General features: G+C 37.9%; 1 protein-coding gene across 4 annotated transcripts in view; it reads left to right on the top strand.

Annotated features, from left to right (window-relative positions):
* The window catches only part of TMEM117 (transmembrane protein 117), a 561,967-nt gene that overhangs the window by 231,611 nt on the left and 314,528 nt on the right, over nucleotides 1–15,828 (top strand). The window contains exon 2 of one of the 4 annotated variants that reach the window (XM_061129509.1): nucleotides 12,897–12,967. The exons of the other annotated variants lie outside the window; for them this stretch is intronic. The gene's annotated coding sequence lies outside the window, so the exon portion shown is untranslated. The remainder of the gene's footprint in view (nucleotides 1–12,896; nucleotides 12,968–15,828) is intronic. 4 annotated transcript variants of the gene reach the window in all.

Below are 15,828 nucleotides of genomic sequence, written 5' to 3'. Positions count from 1 at the left end.
GCTCTGGGAGATGGTGAAGGGCAAGGAAGCCTGGCGTGCTTCCTGGCATGCAGTACATGGGGTCACAAAGAGTCGGACAATACTGAGTGACTGAACAACAATGAAATGATAATTATGTAACATGGTGTTACATGTAAATCTTTAAAGAGTTTTAAATATACCAATTTACAAATACAAAATAATGCATGTAACATGCAGGTATGTAATATGGCACAATGATATAAGGAACACCACTGCCCACATCAAGAATCAGAGCACTAGTATCCTGGATTCCTTCAGACATTATTTTGAATTTTGTGTTTATTATTCCCATGCTTTTATTTTAAAATAGTTTTACAGGGAATTTCTTGGCGATCCATTGGTTAGGACTCAGCACTGTTACTTCTGAGGGCTTGGGTTCTATCTCTGGCTGGGGAACTAAGATCCCACAAGCCATGGCTCAACCAACAAAAAAAACCAGTTTCATGTATCATAACTACCCCCCCCCCCCGACTATTGTCAATATTGCTTATCTTTGAACTTGTTTTATAATTTATTTTTTCTATCCATGATACTGTATCTGGCACTCTTTCATTCATTTTCTCTGCAGTAAAATATTCCACTGTGTGAACATGCCACAAGCTGTTTATTCATTATCCTATCTTTGGACATTTGGGCAAGTTTGTTTTCTGCCTTATTTTTCACTGTGCTGCTATTAATGTTAGTGTAAGTGTCTTCTGACATTTGCAAAATTTCTTTGTGGCATATAATGAAGAGTAGTTTAAGCATGGAAGATCATAGCTTATCCAAATAATGACTTTACTATATAGTGCCAAATTATTTTTACCATATGGCACGTTGTTTTTAAAATGCATATACAGATCTATTACTAGCAACATTTGATTTGATCTACATCCTCACTAGCGCTTGGTATTGTCAGAATTCTTAATTTGTGCCAATCTATTGTGTGTAAAATGATATCATTATAGTCTTGATTTTCATTCCCCTAATTACTAATAAGAATGAATATCTTTATATTTTTATTACTTTTTCATATTTCTTCTTTTATATGTCTTATCATGCCTTTTGTCCATTTTCCCCCTCTCTATTGGGTTATTTGTCTTTTTCTTATTGGTTTTTATTAAAATCCAATTTAAAATTATTCTCTCCACCAAAAGAATGCTCATTTCTGATTAAATATTCTGTTGAAAGGTAGATACCAGACTAAACCATATATATATATTATATTATATAGATAGTAACCTATATATATATACACATATATATATTAGCTGGAAATATGTTTATGTTTTTCAAACCCAGAGCTAAAAGTGAACTTTCATCCTAAAGCCTCTTAATTCTAATATGTCTATTATTGGGACAAGTTGAGTACTAAACTTGGCTTGACACTTTTATTTTATGCTAATTAATTATCATTTATATTATACCTGGTACTTTGAAAAGTCTTCCAATATTCATTGAATTAAAAAGTTCATCATGATAATTATTTAGGTCATTGCTATCATATCTGTAGGTCATTTTTATTTTTAAAGCCCTTCCTGGTAGTATGTCATTATGCCATTGTCAGTTATAACATTGTATCAATATAAAAGTTACTTAAACATCATTGTTAATTATTGTATCTATTTAAAGTGCAACTTTAAAGCCAAATTGTGCTTTAAAGTGATATTTCAAATGTAAGAGGAGAATCTATTCCTTGAAGTATGAGCTTTCATTCTTTTCTTCATCCTTATCGGAAAAGGTCACTATCTGGAGATAATTATTCACTTCATCTTTCCTACCTAATGTGATGACTTGAATTCCCAAATGTCTTTTCTTTTTAGAGCTCCTCACTGTACCTCAGGCCCCCCATGCTAAGTCTAATTTACTCGTTAACTTCATATGTTTACAGTAGCATAACAATGACTGTGTTGAATTACATGCTGAATATATTCTCCATGCTGTTGCTTTCTGTATAAAAGAGAACTCTATTTTGCTGGTATCATCAGACATTTAAACCAGTGTTCCCCAGGTAGGATGAGAGTTCATCTTAAATCCAGTTTCTGAGAAGTAAGGATAAGCTGGAACCAAGATTGCCAGGAGAAATAACAACAACCTCAGATCTGCAGATGATATCACTCTAATGGCAGAAAGTGAAGAGGAACTCAAGAGCGTCTTGATGAGAGTGAAAGAGGAAAGTGAAAAAGCTGGCTTAAAACTCAACATTTAAAAAACTAAGATCATGGCATCTGGTACCATCACTTCATGGCAAATAGATGGGGAAAAAGTGGAAGAAGTGACAGATTTTATTTTCTTGGACTCCAAAATCACTGCGGACTACTACTGCAGCCATGAAATTAAAAGATTCATGCTCCTTGGAAGGAAAGCTATGACAAACCTAAACAGCATATTAAAAAACAGAGACGTCACTTTGCCGACAAAAGTCCCTATGGTCAAAGCTATGGTTTTTCCAGTAGTCATGTATAGAAGTGAGAGTTGGACCATAAAGAAGGCTGAGCGCCAAAGATTTGGTGCCTTTGAATTGTGGTGCTGGAGAAGACTCTTGAGAGTCCCTTGGGCAGCAAGGAGATCAAACCAGTCAATCCTAAAGGAAATCAACCCTGAATATTCACTGGAATGACTGATGCTGAAGCTGAAGCTCCAATACTTTGGCCACATGATGTGAAGAACCAACCGATTGAAAGAGGCCCTGATGCTGAGAAAGATTGAAGGCAAAAGGAGAAGAGGGCAGCAGAGGATGAGATGGTTAGACAGCATCACCGACTCAATGGACATGAGTTTGAGCAAACTCCAGGAGATGGTGAAGAATAGGGAAGCTTGGCATGCTGCAGTCCATGGGGTTGGAATAAGTCGGACACGATTTAAAAACTCAACAACAAAGGAAACCTTATATGAGATAACTTCTCTGAGACTTTTGCTTCTGTTACTATCTAATATTAGCAGAACTTCTGAAAATTACATTCAGTAGTTGCTGTCTGTGGGATGAATACATGCCATGTGTAAGGTACCAGGAAAGATATATGGAATACAAAGAATGATAAGGGGCCCCCTGGACAATACTTTAGAAACTGCTTGTATAAAATGTGAAGTGGTAATAAATATTTGTAAATTATTAAACTTCACAAATTATTATGAAGTTTGCAATGCAGTTTAACAAATATTTTGCATTTGACTTCCCCACCAATAATACTGTGAGATGTCATTGTGCAGGTAGGAAAAAAAAATTACATTCAGGAAAATTAAGTGATTGGCTCAAGGGAGCTCAGAGTAAAATTAAATTCAGTTCTTGCAATTGCAGAGCCTATGCGTTTTTCATTATAACATATTTCCTTTCATACTTGTGTAACCTGAAAATTCTCCATGAAACTAGGTTAGTTGAGTTCAATCAGGTTCCAGCACACTCTCTAGAGCATCATTCGGTTGGAAGCAGATCTGAGTTCTCCATGTAACTTTAGAGATATCCTGTGATATCTGATTTAGCTATTGCTGGGTGACACTTGAGAGGTAGATTTTGTTCATGGGTAACCCACAGATTTGGAGGTCTTTCTTATTTGGATCCTGGGATTGCATCCATCATGAGTTTTACCTCTGAATGTACGTTTACATGTACATTTCAGAGAGGCCTGATAGGCATAAATAGTAATTGGCCACTACTCAAGAGTCAGTGGATACTTCACAGACTTGTTAAACTTCCCCTAGGCTGACCTGTAGCCCCAGCACTAGACTCAAATGACTGATGGCCAGGAGCAAAAGTATCCAATACCATTTCTCTGGGAGCTGGCCCTGGTGTATTTATCTCTTTGGAGGACTGCACTTTCTATGCTGTCTTTAAGCTTTAACCTTTGGGCAAATCAAAATAACACCATACACCCTGTAAATCCAAAAGGATGGGGTCAAAGACCATTCTTTATCTCTATTGCTGCTCGGGGCTTTGATTCTTCAAGTAATAAACATGAAGAAAATATGGATCACAGGTGTAAGGAACACAAGTATGTCCTGGGTAAGAAACTATACATAACAATGTTAAATTTTCTTTGAAGTGAATGGAAAGGAAGGACAGATTTATAGAAATGGTGTAAAAAGCTGATGGTTTTCCTTTCTCTGCAGTAAATTTATCTAGTTATATGAAAAATAATGACTGCTTTACTGAGATTAAAAAAATAGTAATATATTCTTGACTATGTCTTTAATTTGATTTACTTATCTGCTAAAACAAAGCAAAACAAATGATAATAGCTATCATAATAAAGCTCCTTTCTACTGACTGTGAAGAGAGAGTCCTCATTTCTCCACTTGGCATTTAGGTGCTTTGTTATTCTTGTACCCAACTCAAAACCACCATTTCGACATGGTCAGCACTTCTTCAAACAATCACCCTACCACCAGGGGGATCTCTCTATTACTTCAACCCACAGATGCCCACCTCTGTACTTTTGTTTGCTTGGTTGTCTCAGCTCAGAGTGTTCCTCCCTCATTCCTTCCTTCCTTCACTGGCTTCTGCTCATACTTTGAACCCTTCTTTACTTTGCCAGCGCAAAGCAATCTAGAAGAGTAGGGGTTGACAGACTTGTTCAGTAAAGACAGTAAATATGGTAGGTTTGGTGGGCCATAAGGCCTCTGTTGTAAATACTCAATTCTGCTATTGTAGCACAAAAGCAGTTTTAGATAGTATTTTTAAAAGTGAGCATGGCTATGTTCCAATAAAATCACATACAAATAATTTATAATAATTATTTATATAAAGGAGCCATAGTTTGCAAACTCTTGTCCTAAACATCTATTGTGATTTACAGTCATTTGTCATGCACTTTCTTTTTTTCTTACTGTTTCATGTGTTTATCCAATACTTATCCAGCTAGACCATAAGCTCTATGAAGACAGTCTTATCATTCTTTGTTTTCCATACATCTTTCCTGGTACCTTAAATATGGCATATATTCAGATATTTGTGATTTATTTAAACATCCTTTTAAATTGAGTAAAATGCCTGATTCCATCTTTACTTGCATTCTGTTGCCTTTTTGTGTGTGTGTGTGTACTGTTGGCTCAGAAGGAAAGAATTCACCTGCAAAGCAGGAGACAGAGGTTCAATCCCTGGGTCAGGAAGATCCCCTGGCAGAGGAAAGAGCAACCCACTCCAGTATTCTTGCCCAGAAAATCCCATGGACTCAGGAGCCTGGTGGGCTGCAGTCTATGGGGTCACGAGTCGGACACAGCTTAGAGACTGAACTATCACCATCACCACCACTGATTTTTGATTGGTTGGTTGGTTATGTGTTGGTTCTTTGCTGTGTGTAGGCACCAACCCATGCTGAGATGTAGTGTATTGCCTCTCTATGGTACAACATGTATTACAGATCAGGATAAATGCTTCGACATGTATTCTAAGAAAAGATTTTATGACTTACTTGCTGACAGAATGGTTACGATGAGACCTTTCGCCTAGCCTGCCAACACAGCCCTAATTTCTTAGGAGAACAGAGTATCACAGGTTGGCCTCCTGATAGAAAGCCTGCTGAGTTTCACCATTTAATAAAATAGAGTACACAGTGCAATTTGTACAATGTCAAACTTCAGAGAACAATTTATAACAATAATGTTTCTATTTACAGCATGCCACTAAGGAAGGGACAATAAAATGTCAAGTTTGACAATGCCCACTGATGGATGTTAAGGTCAGAAAGGAAAAGATTTCTGTTCTCAGCATCGCAGAGTCAGTTGGCACAAAAGAGGGCAGAATACAATCAACTTTGTATTCTTTTCAAAATTCAAGGCTTTGGGAAGGACAGCAGTCAAGATGTTATTTACCCAAGAGAAGCTTGAGTAGAAAAACCAGAAACAATTGAACATTGCATAGCACACGGTTTTTCTCCTCTCTGCTAACCTATAAAAAGTTCTGATAAATGTAGTCCAGTCGTCAGTTTTTATCCATGCCATGCTGTAACCATCTATTTGGATATGTTAGCTGATCCTTGCAAATGCTATACCCACATTTTCTGGCAACAAAGATGGGGCCTGAGAAGATTAATTATAAGCCATGAGATTTGTAGAACTGATGAGGGGGCAAATACAACCACCCCAAGTGACAGGGAATACTGAGCTTAGATGACTCATCTTGGAATATGAATTAGCATGATTCACTAGTAGCAAAGAATGGTTGGGCTGATCACAGTGAAGTATCTGATACATGTCAGCTACCTCTCTTTATAATAAAACAGCCCAAAGCTAAGTATAGTAGTAAGTCCTTCTCATACCACAGTGTGTGGGATTAAGCGCTCAACTTTGTGTAGGCTGTTGTTGCATTCTGGATTCTTCACATACGATAAAATTGTAGAATTTCTGAAAGTTTATTTCTCAATCACATCTCTTATCAAAATGTTGCTGTTTCAACCTACGGTACAGCTCAGGGAACTCTAATCAGTGCTGTGCGGTGACCTAAATGGGAAGGAAATCCAAAAAAAGAGGAAATCCAAAAAAGAGAGCTGATTCACTTTGCTGTATAGTAGAAATTAACACAACATTGTAGAGCAACTATACTTCAATGAAAGTTAGTTTTTAAAAGGGTGTTGCTGTCTCAGAGTGACCCAGTGGGCAGTGGAGCTCGGCACTGTGGCCCAAGTACCAGGCAGGGCATGGAACCTGGACCTGGAGGTTTTCCTGAGTGACTGGTGATGAAATCAGCTCACCCAGGAGGTGGAGGAGGATGTGCTGTAATGCTGCCTTCTGTAGATGACATGACTTTATCAGCACTTAGGGAACACCCAGAGGCATTGCAATTGCATCACCTTTTACCCCACGCTTAAGAGTGTGGTATTGCCAAAGGAATAGCCACTGTGGAAGCCAACTCTTAGGAACAAGAAGTACCGAAATCATTCAAAAGTAGGCAGACCACATAGAGAACCAGACAACTCAAGCTGTGTGGAAGAGCTTCATCACTATCCACATAGAGATTGAAAGACTGAGTTTTACTTACTTTTTTTTTTTTTCTATTCATAGCTGCTGAGCTTGAATACTGTGCCAGGGGACAGACGTGAACAGAATCAGACAGATGTTACCTCTGGGTGCTTTCCAGGCGGCTCAGGGATAAAGAACTCACCTGCCAATGGAGGGGCTCAGGCTCGATCCCTGGGTCAGGGAGATCCCCTGGACAAAAAAATGGCAACCCACTCCAGTATTCTTGCCTGGAAATTTCCATGGACAAAGGAGTCTGGAGGGCTACTGCCCAAGGGGTCACAAAAGGGTTGGACATGACTGAGCAACTGAACCAACAAAACCGTGTGCACATGGAGCCTGTATTACAACCAAGTAGCTTTGTGATTGTGATATCTTCAGGTGCTGCAAAAGAGTAAGGGTACTTTGAAAGTCTGTGATAAAGGGAATTGACCTGACCTAGTGTGAAGAAGGGTTGGGGGCAGGGAAGTTCCACTGAAGCAATGACATTTACAAGTTGTCATCTGAAAAATGATTAGAAGTTAGACTGTCATGGGGGAAAGAAGAGAGGACAAGTGTTCCAGAGAGAGGGACAGCCTATGAAAGTTCAAGGTGAGCATGATCTACAAAAATGCTGGTATGGCTTTGAGCTGGATTAGGCTAAATTGCTTTTTTCTGAAGAAAGAATAACAACAGATTTTCTCATATTATCCAAGTTAAATCAATGATTCCCAATGTCCTAAAGTATCAAGCCAGAAAATTCTTTTCTTTATCATTTTAGTATTCTAATTGTTACCACTTTCATCAATCCCATTTTTGTCATAAATCCTGCAATTGTATAGTTTTTATTAAGTTTATCAAATGTTTTTACATATATCATTCAATTCTCACAATTAATATGAGTCATAGAGACCAGAATACTTTTCTTTTTTTTAATTAATTAATTTATTTTAATTTGAGGCTAATTACTTTACAATATTGTAGTGGTTTTTGCCAAACATTGACATGAATCAGCCACGGCACACATGTGTTCCCCATCCAGAACCCCCTCCCACCTCCCTCCCCATCCCATCCCCCAGGGTCATCCCAGTGCACCAGCCCTGAGCACCCTGTCTCATGCATCGAACCCGGACCAGCGATCTGCTTCACATATGATAATATGCATGTTTCAGTGTTACCCTCTCAAATCATCCCACCCTCGCCTTCTCCACAGAGTCCAAAAGACTCCTTTTCATCTGTGTCCCTTTTGCTGTTTCGCATGTAGGGTCATCATTACCATCTTTCTAAATTCCATATATATGCATTAGTATACTGTATTGGTGTTTTTCTTTCTGACACTTGACTCTGTATAATGGGCTCCAGTTTCATCCACCTCATTCATTTCAGTTCAGTCGCTCAGTCGTGTCCGACTCTTTGCAACCCCATGAACCACAGCATGCCAGGCCTCCCTGTCCATCACCAACTCCTGGAGTTCACCCAAACCCATGTCCATCGAGTCAGTGATGCCATCCAACCATCACATCCTCTGTCGTTCCCTTCTCCTCCTGCCCTCAATCTTTCCCAGCATCAGGGTCTTATCAAATGAGTCACCTCTTTGCATTCAAGTGGCCAAAGTATTGGAGTTTCAGCTTCAACATAAGTCCTTCCAATGAACACCCAGGACTGATCTCCTTTAGGATGGACTGGTTGGATCTCCTTGTAGTCTAAGGGACTCTCAAGAGTCTTCACCAATACCACAGTTCAAAAGCATCAATTCTTCTGTGCTCAGCTTTCTTTATAGTTCAACTCTCACATCCATACATGACCACTGGAAAAACCATATAGCCTTGACTAGATGGAACTTTGTTGACAAAGTAATGTCTCTGCTTTTTAATATGCTGTCTAGGTTGGTCATAACTTTCTTTCCAAGGGGTAAATATCTTTTAATTTCATGGCTGCAGTCACCATCTGCAGTGATTTTGGAGCCCCCAAAAATAAAGTCAACCACTGTTTCCATTGTTTCCCCATCTATTTGCCATGAAGTGATGGGATTGGATGCCATGATCTTAGTTTTCTGAATGTTGAGCTTTAAGCCGACTTTTTCACTCTCCTCTTTCACTTTCATCAAGAGGCTCTTTAGTTCTTCACTTTCTGCCATAAGGGTAGTGTCATCTGCATATCTGGGGTTATTGATATTTCTCCCGGCAGTCTTGATTCCAGCTTTAGCTTCCTCCAGCCCAGTGTTTCTCATGATGTACTCTGCATATAAGTTAAATAAGCAGGGTGACAATATACAACCTTGACATACTCCTTTTCCTATTTGGAACCAGTCTGTTGTTCCATGTCCAGCTCTGACTGTTGCTTCCTGACCTGCGTACAGGTTTCTCAAGAGACAGGTCAGGTGGTCTGGTATTCCCATCTCCTGAAGAATTTTCCACAGTTTGTTGTGATTCACACAGTCAAAGGCTTTGGCATTGTCAATAAAGCAGAAATAGATGTTTTTCTGGAACTCTATTGTTTTTTCAATAATCTAGTGGATGTTGGCAATTTGATCTCTGGTTCCTCTGCCTTTTCTAAAACTAGCTTGAACAACTGTAAGTTCATGGTTCACGTATTGCTGAAGCCTGGCTTGGTGAATTATAAGCATCACTTTACTAGTGTGTGAGATGAGTGCAGTTGTGTGGTAGTTTGAGCATTCTTTCTTTGGGATTGGAATGAAACTGATTCAAATGCACTCTTTTTAATGGCTGAGTAATATTCCATTGTGTATATGTACCACAGCTTTCTTTTTTTTTTAATAGAGATTTTTATTTTTTATTTTTGAACTTTTTTCTTTCTTTTTTTTTCATTTATTTTTATTAGTTGGAGGCTAATTACTTTACAATATTGTAGTGGTTTTTGTCATACATACAGCTTTCTTATCCATTCGTCTACCGGTGGACATCTAGGTTGCTTCCATGTCCTGGCTATTGTAAACAGTGCTGCGATGAACATTGGGGTACACGTGTCTCTTTCAATTCTGAGACCTCTTTCAGTACTTTTCAAGGGAAATAGAGGGTGTCAGCACAGACATCACAGTTACATTTCAGGCCAATTCTGATATTTACAGTGAAAGTCAGACAGATATATACAAAAATCAATTCTAATTTTTCAGCTCTACTATAGGAGGTTCCTATTTTTTTCTGGGGAGTTATAAATCAACCCCATCATCATTTTTTTCATTGAATATGATCTTTTAAACATGTCACTTCTTTGATGATTAGTGATATTGAACATTTGTTTTCATTTACTATTGACTATTTTTGTGTCTTCTTCAGAGAAACATCTGTTCATGTCTTTTGCCTATTTTTTTCCTTTATTGAGATATAGTTGATATTTAATATTAGGTAAGTTGAAGGTATACAACATACTGACGTGATACACTTTATATGTTAACAAATGATTAGGTGTTTGCCCTTTTAAAATTAGGTTTTATTCTGTTTTACTGTAAGAGTTGCTTATGTGTTTTGGATATTAACTTCTCATCAGATATATGGTTTCTGAATTTTTAAAAAATTTATTTACTTTTAATTGAAGGATAATTGCTTTACAATATTGTGTTGGTTTCTGCCATACATCAACATGGATCAGCCATAGGTATACATATGTCCCCTCCTCTTGAACCCCCTTCCCACCTCCTACCCCACCCCACCCCTCTTGTTTGTCACAGAGCCCTGGTTTAAGTTTCCTGAGTCCTACGGCAAATTCCCACAGCCTTGGTTTGTGAATTTCTTCCCCCTTCCTTGGGTGCCTTTTCACTCTGTTGATTGATTCCTTTATTGTGCAGAAGCTTTTTCATTTGATGTAGTCTCACTTGTCTATTTTTGCTTTTGTTGCCTGTGCTTTTGGTGTCATATCCAAGATACTATTGCCAAGATCTGTGTCATGAAGATTTTTGCCTCTGTTTTCTTCTAGGATTTTTGCAGTTTCAGGTGTTAAGTTTCAGTTTTAATCTCTTTTGAGTTGATTTTTGTATATGATGTGTATTTTTCTTTCTTTTCTTTTTATTTTTTTTTTTTTTGCATGTAGAAATCCAGTTTTACCTGCACCACCTGTTGAAGAGGCTATCCTTTCCCCATTGGGACCTTGTTGAAGATCAGTTGACCATATATGTGTAGATTTATTTCTGGGCTCTCTATTCTCTATATGTTTCATTTATTTTCATTTCTCTAGATGTTTCATTTGATCTCTATATCTGTTTTTTTTAATCACAATTCTATTCTGTAAGACCATAGTGAGATGTCACGTCATCACAGTGAGGACAACCATTATCAAAAAACAAGAAAAAGCAAGTGTTGGTGAGGAGGTGAAGAAAATGGAGAACTGTGCACTGCTCGTGGAATGTAAAATGCTGGAGCCACTATGAAAACAGTTATGGAGGCTTCTCAAAAAAATTAAAACTACAACTTATCATATGTTTCAGCAGTTCTACTTCTGGATATATATCCAAAAGAATCAAAATCAGGATCTGGAAGAGATTTGCCTTCTCATATTCATTGTAGCGTTTTTCACAGTAGCTAAAATGTGAATGTAAGATTGATGTCCATTGATAGATGCACGGGTAAAGAAAATGTGAGATACACAGATACATGCACCTCCCACCTCCCCCTTCCCCCGCACACGGGGCTTTCTGGTGGCTCAGTGATAAAAGAATCTGCCTGCCAAGTAGGAGACAGAGATTCAGTCCCTGCGTTGGGAAAATCCCCTGGAGAAGGAAATGGCAACCCACTCTAGTATTCTTGCCTGAGACATCCCATGGAGGGAGGAGGCTGGCAGACTTCAGTCCATGGGGTCTCAGAGAGTTTGACATTGACATGTACACACACATGCGTGCACACACACACACACACACACACACACACACAGGAGTTCTATTTAGCCTTAAAAAATGAAATCCTATCATATGCAGCAATATGGATGGATCTTGAAGGAATTATGCCATATGAAGTAAGCTAGTCACAGAAGGAAAAAATACTATATGAGTCCAACTATATGAGATACATAAAGTAGTCAAAGCAGAAAGTAAGATGGTGATTATAGAGACTAGGGGCAGGTAGAGAGGGAATGGTAGTTGGTGTTCAATGAGTGTAAAGTTTTAGTTAGGCAAGATGAAGATATTCTAGAGATCTGTACAGCATCATGCTTATAGTTAAGAATACTGTATTATACAGTGAACAATTTGTTAAGAGGGTAGATCTCATACTATATGGGTTTTTTTTTTACTCAAATGTTTGAAAAAAGAAATATAATTAACTCATTACTTTATATTGGATGCTGTGTGTGTGTGTATGTGTGTGTGTTAGTCACTCAGTAGTGTGGAACTCTTTGCAACCCCATGGACTGTAGCCCACCCATCTCTCTATCCATGGCATTCTCTAGGCAAGAATACTGGACTGGGTAGCCATTTCCTTCTCCAGGGAATCTTCCTGACCCAGGATTGTACCCAGGTTTCCGGCATTACAGGTGGATTGTTTACCATCTGCACCACCAGGGAAGCTGATATTGGATGCCACTAAGAGACAAAACCATCTGAGGGACAGAGATGTGGAATACATGTGAGAAAATGAGTTCTTCTTGAAAGAGGACTTATAGACTGGATGACCACTTAGGATTCCTTTAGCTATGGGTTTCTATGCTATAAGAACACTTCTGTTTGAAGAAGTGTGAAGTGGTTTGCATATCATTAAGAATGCTGTCTCTAGTATAGGGATAATTTAGTAATGCTAATTTACTAATTAATATACTAGTGGCAGTATTTCAAGTGCTGTGGATTAAAATAAAATAAGGAGACTGAAAAGCAAAGCGCAAAAGGATCTGCTTTAGCTCTGTGGCATTTATGATGTATTATGGCCCTTGTTTGATACATGACTGTAATAAAGCGTTGCCATTCAATTAGAGTAAGTTAAGTTTAAAATTAATATTGTGCCTATGTTTGATTCCATTTAAAGGGCTGGAAAAAGGGAAGAGGATTTTGCACCATTCACTATGCATTAGCTTCAATGACAGACTATAAATCATAGTAAGTCATGGGCCTCTGCCCAGTTGTGATCGCTGTGTGGTACATGTCAATGTCAAACTTTAAAAATGTGCACCTCAGTTAGAACGGCATGCATTTAGTAATTGGACAGAAGTAAGTGGAATGAATAGGAGGTTAAAATCTGGCCCTTTAGAAATGTTTTGACACTTCACCCAGGAGCCTGCATTTATTAATAGTAATGGTTTCTAAATTTTTATTTTGGCCAGCTTGCTGATTATATAGAAAGCCCTAGAAGAGTGATGAAGGAAATACATTAGTAAAAAGTATTAAAAATTATCTTTGACATCTCCAGCATAAGGAGCAAGATCAGATGGTTGATGAAAGAGCTTAATTCAATCAATAGGAACATACATTTTAGATTTTTTCTTTCTTGTTCGATATTTAATTCTTCCTATTCGTGTTATGAAGATACATCAAGAATTCCATTATTACTAAGAAAATTCATCCTGTGGGCATACATTTTGAGCTTTGAATTTTGAACTTTCTCAAAATTCACTTATTAGCAATTAAAGAACAGAAGAAATTAGAGGAATAAAGTACACACCTGTGTAAGTATATGTATATAATATATACTCAATTGAAGAGAAAAGCTTTGAGAAGGAATTAAAATTTCAAAATTCCTACTGTGTCAGAGATTCTGCTAGACAGTAACTAATTGATAAACAACCAACAAGTATTATTTGCTTGAGAATATATGACATTGTTTAATATTCATTTACCCTCACATTTTTATATTAGTTGTATGATATCATCAAGATTGGTTAATTAATTAGTTACATTATTGCCATGCTGATCAGCTTTGTTTTTTGGTGGATGATGATAAGACAAAAAATACATTATTCAGGCATTGAAGTCAGGCATTGGATTCACTGCATCACTACAGCTTGTTCTTTCTGCGTCTGCAGTGTGGTAAGCAGCATAAAGGAACAGCATTTGCCTATTATATACATACCTATCCCACCAAAACAAACATTACACAGCCACATACCAGCCTTTTAATGAGAGTCTGAGCCTGAAACATCAACATATTGATTTGCTTTTTTCAGTTTAATATTTTTTTCTGGCATTTTATTTATGGAATCTTCAAGTCAGACAATGCCTTGGCAACATCGTTGAGAAAAAATAAGCAAACTCATCCAGTGATGAGGATTGGGAAGTCATCTTGCATAAAATTTGCATTGAAGATGGTTTTGAATGAGGGGATGAATGATTGACAGATAGAAATTTGATGGGATAACATGGCAATAAGTAGGAACATGAGATGAGAGATAGAAATTATTTATTAGAAATAGAGTGGAATGGAGGTTGGATAGTGAGTATATGTCAGTACAGGAGTAGAAATGAGAATTTAAAATGGGCTCTTAGATTCAAAGGAAAGTTGAAGAAGAGCAGCACTGGGGATGAAGAGGAAAGAGAGAAGAAAAGACTCAATCCCACAGTTCCCGCTTACTTCCAGTGTACATGTTAATTCCCATGACTCAAAGATGGCTTCTAGATCTTCACTAGTGGCCAAACTGGAATTATGTAAACCAGAAATAATCTGGAATAGGTCAGAGTGAGTGCTTATGATGCTTGGGGACAGTTCAGATATGCATCCATAATGAATTTTGAAATAAAGAATATAAGCTATCCCTCCTAAGAGTTCATATTTAATAGATCAGAGCAGATATGGGTAAAGTCATATTTAGAATAAAATTTCCCTGGGTCAGCAAGTTCTACAATAACCTGATTGGATATTAATGTATTTGAAAATAGAATGTTTATTGGCTAGACTTGCAAACATAGAAAAAGGTGAGTTGAGTTCATTCAGCCCACAAATCTAGACTGAATGCCTGCCAGACACCAGACATAAGACATAGTGATGGACAAGAAGACAATGGCCTTACCCCCACATAGGACTTATAGTCATTGAAGTCACTGTTGGAATGATGTGGCTGAGCCTTGTCCAGGAGAGAGGATTTCAGTGATAACCCTTTATCATTGCCCAGAGCACCTCTCCTTTGAAGACAGAAGCAGCAGGTACTTTTGTTTTTTATTACTAAAGAACTGAATTATCTAACTGATGTTGCTTGAGTTCATGTCAACCATACAGGTTTCTGGTCATAATTTTGTTTCCCAGATGTGTCTGCTGATAGGGAAAGAATACACTAGTTGAACAAACATGAGGACTTTGGTCCTTGTGATATTTGTGTTTCCCTTTTGAGATGTGGACATTAGCATTATCTGTATTATTAACATATTATAATATATTACAACCCCTTTGGGATGGAGCCCTTCTTAGACTGCTGCCAAAATCAGGTTGTTGAGTCTTGGAGGCTGGGGGCCAGACCGTATACTATCGTCAGTCTCTCGGTCTCTTGAGAAATAGCTGGATTGGCTACTTGGTGACATCCAATATTTTTGGTTAGCTATTCTTGTTCGCTCTTAACATTTCTGGAAGGAATGGATCTTGTTCAGTTTCTTCAAATAATACAGAGCATGGGTTTGAGAAATGTTACTTTTAAATTAGCCATGGAATAGGTAAGCTTGTCTTTTCTTGCTTCCTCTTAGTGGTTCCTGGTGTCATTCCTTGATCTCACCTTATCCCAGGCATTTCCTGCCTCAGGTGTGGCTGGCAAAGGGCCAGCCCGTCATCTTATGTGTGTTTCTGCTGCTCAGGGATCAGAGTGGTCTCTTGATGTGTTAATTTGCTTTACTTTGTTTCAGGTCCATCTGCCTAGAAATCTGCTGTTATTTGGTTATAGGCAAAGCCAGCTTCAGGCTATATATTTTAAAAAAGACAGAAAAGAAAACCTGAAATTATCTGCCCTTTTTTAAGGAGATTGTAAGTAGAGCAGCCACTA

This window comes from Dama dama, chromosome 3 (assembly GCF_033118175.1).
Source record: "Dama dama isolate Ldn47 chromosome 3, ASM3311817v1, whole genome shotgun sequence".
In the NCBI taxonomy this organism is placed as follows: Eukaryota; Metazoa; Chordata; class Mammalia; order Artiodactyla; family Cervidae; genus Dama; species Dama dama.
The sequence above is the reverse complement of the archived record's forward strand: the minus strand, read 5'-3'. Positions and strand labels throughout refer to the sequence as shown.